Source organism: Phalacrocorax carbo, chromosome 12 (genome assembly GCF_963921805.1).
Source record: "Phalacrocorax carbo chromosome 12, bPhaCar2.1, whole genome shotgun sequence".
Taxonomy (NCBI): Eukaryota; Metazoa; Chordata; class Aves; order Suliformes; family Phalacrocoracidae; genus Phalacrocorax; species Phalacrocorax carbo.
In genome coordinates, this window is record NC_087524.1 from 8,092,704 (window position 1) to 8,103,344 (window position 10,641).

Here is a 10,641-nt window from a genome sequence, read left to right on the forward strand (position 1 = left end):
GCGGAGGGGAGCCAGCCCCAGACCAGGCTGGGGAAGTCCAGGGGGAGCACTCACTACCCAGGGAGGCTGGGCATGGCCACAGCTGGCCTCATGCAGGGCTGGGGATAGTCCTGCCCCAAAGGGAGGTTGGATGGGGGCTCCCTCTCCCTGCAGTGTTGCTGGGCTGATCCTGGAGGATTTTTTCCTAGAGCCTTATGGCTGGCAGCCCTGGCCATGGGCCTGTTTCTGCCTGGGCTGAAGCAGGGAGCGAAGTATGGGGCTGCTCATCTTAGCCCCTTGGTGAACACCAGTATGCCTCCAGCTCTGCTTGCTGGGGCGAGCTGTTCCTGGAGGGCTGGGTCTGCCCCTCTCACCAGGGCCATGTGCTGGGGCCATCACTGGAGGTGGGGGAGATGTGACACTGCTGGCCCCCGGCTCCTTCCCCTTTGTCACCCCCCTCTCCAGGGACACAGCTCACACCCTGGTGCCAAATGGGTTCCACAGCACCTCATCAAAGCCTTGGCCCTGCAGTTTGTGCTGCTTTTACTTGGGGGGAGGCCAGATGGGGCTGGGGCTGCTCAGGGGTGGGACTGTTTGCCCAACCCCTTGGGCGACAGCAGTGAGAGTGGCCCTAGTGCATACCTGCCATGTGGAGGCTGCTGGGGGAGAAGTCCTGCCAGCCCCCTGCTCTGTGAGGGAAGGGCTCTGGTGTCTGTCCCCTCCCACCGCACAAATCCCTGCCCAGGACCTTTGGAGGGGGCGGAGAGGGCCCTCCTGTGGCCAGCTGCGGCCAGGTGGGCCAAGGATGGACGGGGGTCATCTCCCCTGGGGGCAGCTGCAGAAGATGCAAAGGGGCAGGACGTGAAGGAGCACGACCAGGCTCGCCAGAGCAGCTGGGGGTGACAGTTCTGGATGCTGAAGGCTCCTGCTTCTCCCTCATCCTGGTACAAGGGGAGAAACATGAGGAGCTGGACCATGCTGCCCACTGTGTCACCCTGCACTGAGCAGTTCCTCCTGCCCTGCATGGAGGGGACAAAGCTGCCCTACACAGTCTCCTCCTTGTGCCCCTAATCCTGCCCTCCATCCTCCCAGTCGCTTGCAGACCCCAAGCCAGAGGTTAATTCCAGCCCGGCATCCCCTGAGCCCATGTGCTCCTCTAAGACCCCCCTTTTGCCCTTGCAGCAGGGCAGGATGTGGCCACCCCCTTACCCCAGCACAGCTTCTGCCCCTTCTAAACACCAGGATGCCACCTTGTGAAGAAGGTACAAGGGATGGGGCTCCTGGGGTGCCTGGGAGGAGGTGGGTGCTGACCCCCCAGGATCGGTGCAGGCAGGGTGAGCAAAGACGGTTTTAGGCATCTCTAATGAGGTGTTGTCTGGTTCCCGCTTCCCAGGAAGGGGCTTTGCTATTCCCCCTCCCAGCACACCCCCTTCCTGCCCTCCCTAGCTGTGAGTCTGATCATCCTGAAAATTAAAAATAAACTCAAACGCAGCAGCACTAAGAGTCTGAGTGGAAAGTTGGGGAGCCAGGACAGAGGCTCAGCTCCTGCTGCAGAGCCCCTCGGCCCCCCCCCACCCTGCATCCCCAAGGTGGGTCCAGACTTGGGGCTCAGGCAATTCCTGCCCCCACATCAAGCATCTCTCGCTGCCCGCAGGGTGAAAGGAAGAAGCCGCCTCAGCCAAGTTGCTGCAGCGCTGAGTATTAGGCAACTCTTCCCACCCTGCTCCCTACCCTGCAGGGAGGACACCCATCCTTAGCCACCCTGCTTGTCCACATGCAGGGTTGGGAGGGTGCTGAGGCTGGGGGAAAAGGGGTGCAGAGCAGGAGGTTTGGCTTCTAACACTGACACTTCGTATTCATGAGTAAATATTTGCTAATGGCAGCAGGGCTGTATGAATGTAAGGGAGCTGCTCCCCCCACCGGAGCAGGCAGGGAAATGAATATGAATTTATCATGATTAGGTGAACCCAGCAGGGAGAGCAGGAGAGAGAGGGCTAGGCAGGGAGGGGGCGGGCGAAGATGGATCTGTGCAATAAAATTAAATAAGGACACCAAATAGAGTCACTTCTCACACGCCTGCCCGCCCTCCCGTGTGTGGGGCCTCTCCCACCTCCCACGCTCCTCTGGCTTTGCTGATTTCTCTCTTTCCTCAAATTTATGACGCCAATTATGAAGATGAGGTTGGAAGTTCTCAGAAGTTCACTAAATGCAAAGTGCGGTCCCTGCTGTTCCTGTCAAATTAATTAACCAAGCGCTATTGATGACCAGGCGACGTTGGCGCGGCATGGAGTGTGAGGGAAGGGCTGCAGGGGTGCATCTGGGTGGGGTGTGTGTCCTGGGGGGGGGCAGAGCACCCTGTGGGGTGTCCCCAGGGCTGGGGGTGCAGAGTGAGAGCTCTGCCTGGGCAGCAGGTGGGCAGCAGGAGCAAGGGACACAGCAGGGTATGAACGAGGTTCTGGCATCAGTGCTCTCTGTATTGCAGTCTCTGTTTCCAGCACGGGTGGTCCCTGGCTGGAGGAAGATCCACCTGGGTGATGGCAGGGCTGCCTTGATGGGACTGTGACATGGATGTGGGGCAGGATGCTGTGCCATGTCCCCTGGTGGAGGCCACAGCAGGGGCTGGCGGGCAGAGTGAGCCTGTGCCTGGAGGAGCAAAGCCTGGGGCTGGTGCCCTCTTGGAGACTCCAGGATCTTCCCCCCAGCGAGATGGGGGGGATGCTGACCCCCATCCCATGGGGGGTGGGGGGGTGGTTGTCTGCACAGGAGCCTCACTTTTGGTAGACAAGTGACCTTCCCCATGGCTTAGCAGTAATGGTGCATCCAGGACAGGCTCACCACCACCTTCCCCTGTTCCCTGAGTCCCAGCAGCCCTCCCTGCCTTAGTTTCTGTACCTGTACTTTTGGGTAACAACCTGCCTGTGACTTGCAGGTAAAATGCCACAAGCTGGTGCAGTTCCTTGGCCATCCCTAACCTTTGTGTAATATAGCCTGGCTCTGTGCAGGACTCAGGGAGAGGGTGGGTGGCTTTGCAGTGGGGGCAGCAACCACATGCCTAAAGCACACCAGGTCTTATGGGGCAGCTCCTGTGTCTGGAGTAGCCGTGTTGTGTTTTGTTCGTTCCCCCCTCCCTGGGAATGGTTTTGGGGAGCCAGTGGCGGGGGGGGGTGTGTCCAACACAACCCCCATGTCTACACTGTCCCATGGTGCTGAGATGCCTCCCTCATGTTCACTGCAAGTGCAAGTGTCAGGGATGCTGCTGCAAAGCTGCTGCAGCAGGGGGGATGCAAGGCCCCAGACTGCTCTGGTTCATCTCAGACATTGGGCAAATGGCCTTTCCTTTGCCTGTCTCTGGGGGGCAGGGAAATTCACTCAAAGCAGTTTATACATTGCCCGGATAAGTCTCTCAACACTGGCTGTGCTACTGTGAGTGCTTGAGGTTGTAAAAGGGTCCAATACTGAGGCCCTGGATCAAACCCAGGATGTCTTCTCTTGCTACCGTGTCACTCTGTGCCTCAGTTTCCTTCCTGCTTGCATTTCTTGAGTCTGTTTGCTCTTTGGGCACAGCCTGATTTTCACTGGATGCAAACAGCATCGTAGCTCCTGAGGAGCCTTGGTAGCATTTAGTGGCTGTGAGACACGGCCAAATAAAGGCTCAGTCCTTTTCCCCAAACCAGCCTTGTTTCACACTGAATATATGTGCCATAAGGCTCCCTGCTTGTACCACCCTGCCACAGGGACCTCCACCCTGTAGTGCCATGGGGTCCTTGACTTAAACCCTTTTGCAAATGCTGTTCAAGTCCAAGAAAACCAGCTTGTCTGAGGGGCCAAAAGATGCAGGTTGTGTCCTCGACCAGGGACTTCCAAATGGGGAAAGGACAGAGAGGTCCCAGGGGAGGCCAGCTCTGAGCATCCCTGCATGCACCCAGCTCCTGGCATGGCATGGCTGTAGATGCCATGAGGATGCAGCAACCCTGTGCATGGCTCCATCTGTGTGCCTCCGCTTTTCCCACTCCTGCTTCTCTTTGCTGGCTTTACTCCTTCCCCAGTGATCAATGAGCTCTAGTCGGGCTGGAAAACAGCACAAAGAGAAGCATTTACAAACTTGCTGTCTCTCCAACATGGCCATAACTCGCTCCCCGTCGCCGTGGGGAATGGGAGGCAGGCGCTCCTGCTCCAGCGGCAGCAGCAGTGCCAACATTTCCCCTCTTGTGGTAAATATGTTACTTGGGGATAATTTACCTGCTTATGTCAAGTTTTAAAAAGAAATAGACTGGCTGCTCTGCAACACCTGACACTCAGAGCATATGTGTGTGTGTGGACACCTCTGTCTACCCAGAGAAGCTGAAAGGGTGCAGTTTACAAACGCTTGGACTTCAAAGCTTCAGTCCCTGCGTGGAGTCTCGGGTGTCCAGTTCTGAGGTTGAGCTCTCACCACATTCTGTCCCTCCTTGGGGTCTCCGGGGTCTGCAGCCACCCACCCAGGCTCCCCAGCCACACCGGGGGCTGCTCGGGGCTGGGTGCCCCATGTCCCCCGCAGCGTGCTGGGAGCATCCCTTGCCGACACGCCTTCTCCGGGGCAGCAGACCGAGGTGGTGGGGGATGCAGGCGCAGCCACCCTGACGCCCGAGGGTGAAGACCTTACTGGGGTCCCTGGGCGGCTGCGAAGCTGCTCCCTGCCGGTCCAGCCCCGACGCGGTGGGCTCGGGCAGCCGCCATCCTCGCAGGCAGCAGAGGGAGCTGGAGGACTGGGTATGGGCAGCAATGGGCGGGCTGCGGGCAGCCCGGGCGTCTGCTCGGGACCCCTCGGGCGGGCAGCTCAGCCGGCCCCGTGTTGGGGGATACCCCCCTCCACCCAGCCGGGCAGCCGGGGGTGCCCCCAAGCCTGCAGACCATCCCCTCAGCCCCGTGGTGGCACCCCTCTGACCCCGCTCCAGGCACTTCACCCCTATGGGCGCCCAGCTCTGCTGTGGACACCTCTGCGCTGCTCCTCCGGGCCCCCTCTAGGCTTTTAGGGGCTCAGCCTCCCTGCTTCATTTTGTGGGGCCATGCAATTTCCCTCTGGCTGGATCCCTTGTCCACCCCGTAACCGGCCGGGGCGGGTGGCACAGTGCTTCCCGTCAGCCTGTGGACCTGCTGGGGGGGTCAGCATGGACCCCGGGGAGCCTGGCTGGATGTGATGTGGCGTAAGGCCTCCATCCCTAGGCAGCATCCCAGGGCGGAGGTGGGTCCTTCAGCACGTGGCGGATGCCCATCACTGCTGTCCCCCAGCCTCCTTGCCTACAGGGAGCTGATTTATGTCTGGGCCAGCCTGCACTGACCTCCTACTTTGGCTCAGGCATTATAACTAATGGCAGGTCAGCAGAGCTACAGTGAAAGTGAAGTGGCTGGTAGGGGACTGGGGAGGCGGGATGCAGGGCAGGGGGTGGCCGGTTGCAATGGCACAGCTACCCAGAGCCAGGGGCAGCAGGGCTGGAGCAGATATAGCTGCCAGCCTGTCCCCCTCCACCCTGTCCCTGTGTCCCCTCCTGAGGGCTCTCCCTGACCATGCTCGCCTCCTGTTTTACCCGCAGCTGGGGGTCCTGGGTCAGCAGCATCAAGCCTGGAGAGTGGCTCCTTGCTGAGGGGAAACTGAGGCACTCATGGACTGATGGCTTCATGAGCATCAACAGCAGAGACAAGGAGGGGACCAGGATTCTGAGCCCAGCCCCTGCCCTGCCCAGCCCAGCCTTGCTGGGATGAGGGACCGGGAGGACCTGGCACAAGTACAGCAGAGTGCGATGCCACAGTCGGTGGCCTGAAGAATCCCCCTTAGTCTGTTGCCCCTGCTTCCATGTTCCATGAGCTCTAGGGTGCAGAAATCTCCTGTGGGGGTTGCACTCCTTCTGCCCACTCTCTTGGGACACATGTCCTTCCAGGTCCTATCCCCCACACAAACCCCCCAGTGCACATGGGCCCTGTGTCACTCAGCCCCATTAAAACATGCTCTCCAGGTGTTTTGGCAATAAGTTCTGTTTGCTTTCCTGGCTGGACTGAATAACCAACCCAGCAACATGGCCAGACAACGGAACCTGAGCTTTGGGGACACCTATTTCAGCTGCCACCTCAATCCTTGCCTGAGCAACTGCTGAGGTGGGGCCTCAGCACAGCTGTAAACCCTGATATTTGTGTACCCACCAAGCAGCTGCTCCCTGTCCTGGGAGGATGCCAGCCTGACCTGCCAATCTAGGTGGCCTGAGTGGGTTGGGAGGAGCCCTTGGGGACGCTATAAAAAACACCTGCCATGCTCCTGGCCGCACACTGAGAGCTCCCCACTATTGAGCTATAGAGGAGAACTTTTAAAAAAAATGACAAGGGCACAAGAAGAAGCAAGGTCTCTGACTCCTGAAGCCCCGTGGGATTGTTTGCACAACACAGTGATTCCCTCGCTGTCCTGTGCTTGGGCAGGACCTGTGTGTCCCCCAGAGGTGGCGCTGATGTCGTTGGTGCTCCCCAGGGTGGGGTTTCCCCACTCTGACAGGAGCCCAGCTTTGCCCAGGCAGTGGAGGAGAAACTGGGAACAAACCCAACCATGGTCCTGTGGCTTGGAGGGCTCCCACCCCTTGGCTGCACTGCAGGAGCCCCCTGCTTGCCCAGTCTGCTGATTCTCCTGATTTGGCTTTATTTGGCCAGGAGGAGCTCTATCTACCATGTATTTTCTATGAAGCACGTGGTGGTTTGGCTCAGAACACCGACAGGAGGGCACATATGATCCCAGGGGCAGTGCAGGGCCCTGAGGCTGAGAGAGAGTCCCAGGGGTGAAACCTGCATTCCCACAAGATGTCTGCACAAACCTCTTGCCTAACATTGCCTCCAAGACAGAGCCAGGGTCACGTTTTTGACAAATGTTTGTACTGCTGTTGAGTGAAGGCAAACGCCACTGGGCTTGCCCAGATTTCAGGTTGCTGTGGTGTATCTGATGCAGCCTTGCTGACACCCTGCCTTTCCTCTCTGCTGGGAGAGGATGAGGAGGTGGCAAAACATATCCAAGTAAGACTTTAGGGCTTTCGCCCAGAGAGCAGTGTCTGCCTGCTTGCCTGTGGTGGGAAGGGGCCATTTTCGGTGTGCTATATTGCCAAGGGCTGGGGTGTACTGGCTGCCGTCCCCTCAGCCAGACACGCAGGGCTCTGTGAGCCTTTCCTGGCACTCCCTGACCATCCTGCAAATGCAAAAGGTCAGCTGTGGTCCCATGAGGCTTCCTGTTGCTGTTTGTAAACTGAGGGGTCCACTGGTGTCCAGATTGACACTTGTTATGCTTTCCAACTGATAACACACACTTCTGCTCCCAATTTCTCATCCAAAGAGCATTAGCTTTGTAAGACTGCAGTGAAAGCTCACATCCTTGCCAGCAACCCCTCCCCAAGATATTTATCGCATCCTTCACACAATCGCCATTGCAGGTTGTTGCAACGTTATGGGAATGATTGTTTGGGTTTTTTTTTCTTCAGGGTCCTTCTTAGGGCTAAGCTGGATTCAGGCAACAGCAGCTTGTGGCTTGTACCAGCCTTGAGCGTTGGCCACTGACAGATCTGGGTGCAGCATCCAAAGCTCAGCCCAGCTGGGGAAGCACATCCTGTGGTCTGAACCCGCTGCGGAAGCACAAGCTCGGTGCATTCCCAGCCAGCTCTCAGCAAAGGTGATTTGTTTGAACACATTTCCACAGCCTCTGCACTTCTTTTTCCTGCTGGCTTCAGGAGAGCTGGTTAAATCTATGCTGCTAGACAGCATCAGAGGCTGAGAGCTTAATTCAGAAGAAGCTGTTGGAGGACATTGCTCAGCTCTCACTCTAAACAAATGTAAAATTAGATGCTGAAGTTGGTGAGTTACAGATAGGTGAGTCCAGCTCCAGATTAGCAGCTTTTACTAAAGAGCTGGGATACTCCCACTGAAAACGGTTGCCATGTGGGATCAGTGTTGCTCCGGCAATATTTCAAGTTTGTCAAACCCCCTTTGAAGCTCTGAGCAGGTGGAAGGGGCAGGGGGAGCTGTAAATCACACAGAATCATGCAGAATAGTTTAGGTTGGAAAAGACCCTTAAGATCTTTGAGTCCAACCATAAACCTAACATTGCCAGTCCACCACCAAACCATGTCCATAAGCACCACATCCAAATGTCTTTTAAATACCTCCAGGGAGGGACCCTCAACCACCTCTCTGGGCAGCCTGTTCCAATTTGACAACCCTTTCAGTGAAGTAATATTTCCTAATATCCAGTCTAAACCTCCTCTGGTGCAGCTTGAGGCCATTTTCTCTCATTCTATTGCTTGTTACTTGGGAGAAGAGACTGAGCCCACCTTGCTACAACGTCCTTTCTGGTAGCTGCAGAGAGCAGTAAGGTCTCCCCTCAGCCTCCTCTTCTCCAGACTAAACCACCCCAGCTCCCTCAGGAGCTCCTCATCAGACCTGCTCTCCAGACCCTTCACCAGCTTTGTGCCCTTCTCTGGACACGCTCCAGCACATCAATGTCCTTCTTGTAGTGAGGGGCCCAAAACTAAACACAGTGGTTGAGGTGTGGCCTCACCAGTGCTGAGTACAGGGCTGTAAATAAGGAGGAGCTTTAAAGAACTCCCTGAAAGGACAAATAAATCCCCCAGGACATGACAGGGATCACTTACAAATGCCTCCAGAAGCAATCCAGCTCTACACTGAAAAGAAAAAGAACTTTCAAAAGCACAGTCAGAGCAGCACAATGCAGTGCCTGGGCAGTGAGCAGCCTTCATCTGAGCCTCCTTCTCCATTGCCCAAGCACAACGACATCCCCTGGCAGGTCCCTGTGCCACCCACTCCCCTCGCCTGCTCTGTCCTGCCCAGCGTTGTGGGGATGCATGCAGCAAAGCAAAAGAGATGGAGAGTTGGAGCCTACAGACTGCCTGGCACAAGATAAAAACACACTCTGGACCCAACCATAACCCCCAGCAGGAGATGGCTGCTCCATGTTGCCCTGTGGGGTACAAGTCACTGCTTCCCATGAGCATCCCAGGGAACCCTCATGCATTGTTCAACCCCCTGATGGCCACCCCTCTCTGTCCCCACAGGACCTGGTGACCCATGTCAACATCCCCGCTCTGCAGTGACTGAGCCTTCTCCTGGGGTGACGCTGTCCCAGCCCCTCTCCGCCACGCAGGGCTCCCCCCCGCCTTGCACGCTGCAGCAGATGGTGGAGGTGACATTTGTCTGTGAGTGACGTGCTTGACGGTGGCTGTGTCCCCCCCTCCTCCATTCACCCTGGATGGAGGAGCCTCGAGCCCACCCAGCAGAGGTGGGACGGGCAGGCACAGGTTGGCGGGGTACCCCCAGCCCCCACCTCTACCACAACCCCCCCCTCATCTGTACTTCTCATCTCTCTGCACCCCCGCCAGATCCCACCTCCCAAGGGGCTGAGACACCGGGTTGGCTGGGGGGCACCGTCCCGGAGGGTGAGCGCCCATCACTGCAGGGTGTTTGAGGCGGGGGCTGGGAGGGGATCGGGCACTGGGGACTCCTGTTCGTTCTTCGTTTTCTGCCTTAATTAGAACCCGGAGAGACCAGGCGAAATCGCATTAGCGCGGGGCCCCGGTGCGCTGAGCCATCCATCTTTTTTTATTACAGCGTAATGGGGCTGCTCGCGAGGCGCCGTGCGATTTGTCACAGGCCTCGTTCCCTGATAACGGGCATTTGTCATCACTTTCTTCCCGTGTTAATGTCATCATCGGCGAGCTGACAGGCAGACCCGTTGAGGGAGCACTGGCGACAGACCACATCCGTCAACCTAATATTTCCATGGCTGTGGGGATCAGCCGGGCTGCGAACACACATTAAAGTGCTTATGAGGGGAGAAAAAAAAAAGTAAAAAAGCCGTTGTCATTAATTAAAATGTTAGTGCGAGTGTGTGCGCGGGTGGCGCTGGGTGGGGATGGGGAGGCTGAGGCGCGGGGGGACGCGGGGCAGCGCGGTGTGATGCAGTGGCCTTTTAACAGAGCGCGCATCAGCTCCTGAAACCCATTTAAAAGATATTTGGGACTGGGGAATCATCGGCGAGCGTGGTGGAAAGGTCATTGTTAATAAGGGACAGCGCACGGGAGCACGTAGGGAGGGCACAGGCACGGCCAGTGGAGGATGACGGAGATGGTCATCCTTCCGCATCTTGCACCCGGGGGTGGTTTGTCCTATGGGGCGTATTTGAGCCACTCGTGTCATGAAGTGAGTGGCCTCAGCCCTGCATCGCAGCAGGAGGGGGAGTAGAGGGGAAGGTGACCCCGCAGTGGGCTCGCCACTGGCTGGGCTCAAGGCAGAGGGGGGCTGAGCACCCCACAGACAAAGTTTTGGGACAGGGCTCTGCAGCTGCAAGCTGGGCGTGTGGGCATCCCAGGAGGGTGCAAACCCACTGCGAGAGGTGGGAGAAAGCTGGAGGGCCAAACTTGTGACCCACCTGCCCCATAAGCAGCCAGCAAAGATACCTGCCCCAGGCCCTGGGGCCAGCTCAGCAGCAAGGAGGCTCAGTCCCTCACCCCATAATATTTGGCTGTTGCCACGGAAACAGGTGGTGGTGATGGGAAGGATTGTGGGCAGTAGGGTTTTTTTTTTTTGTTGGTTATTTTTGTTTGTTTGTTTTTATAATTAGCTTTTGGGGTGTTTGGGAGGGTTTTG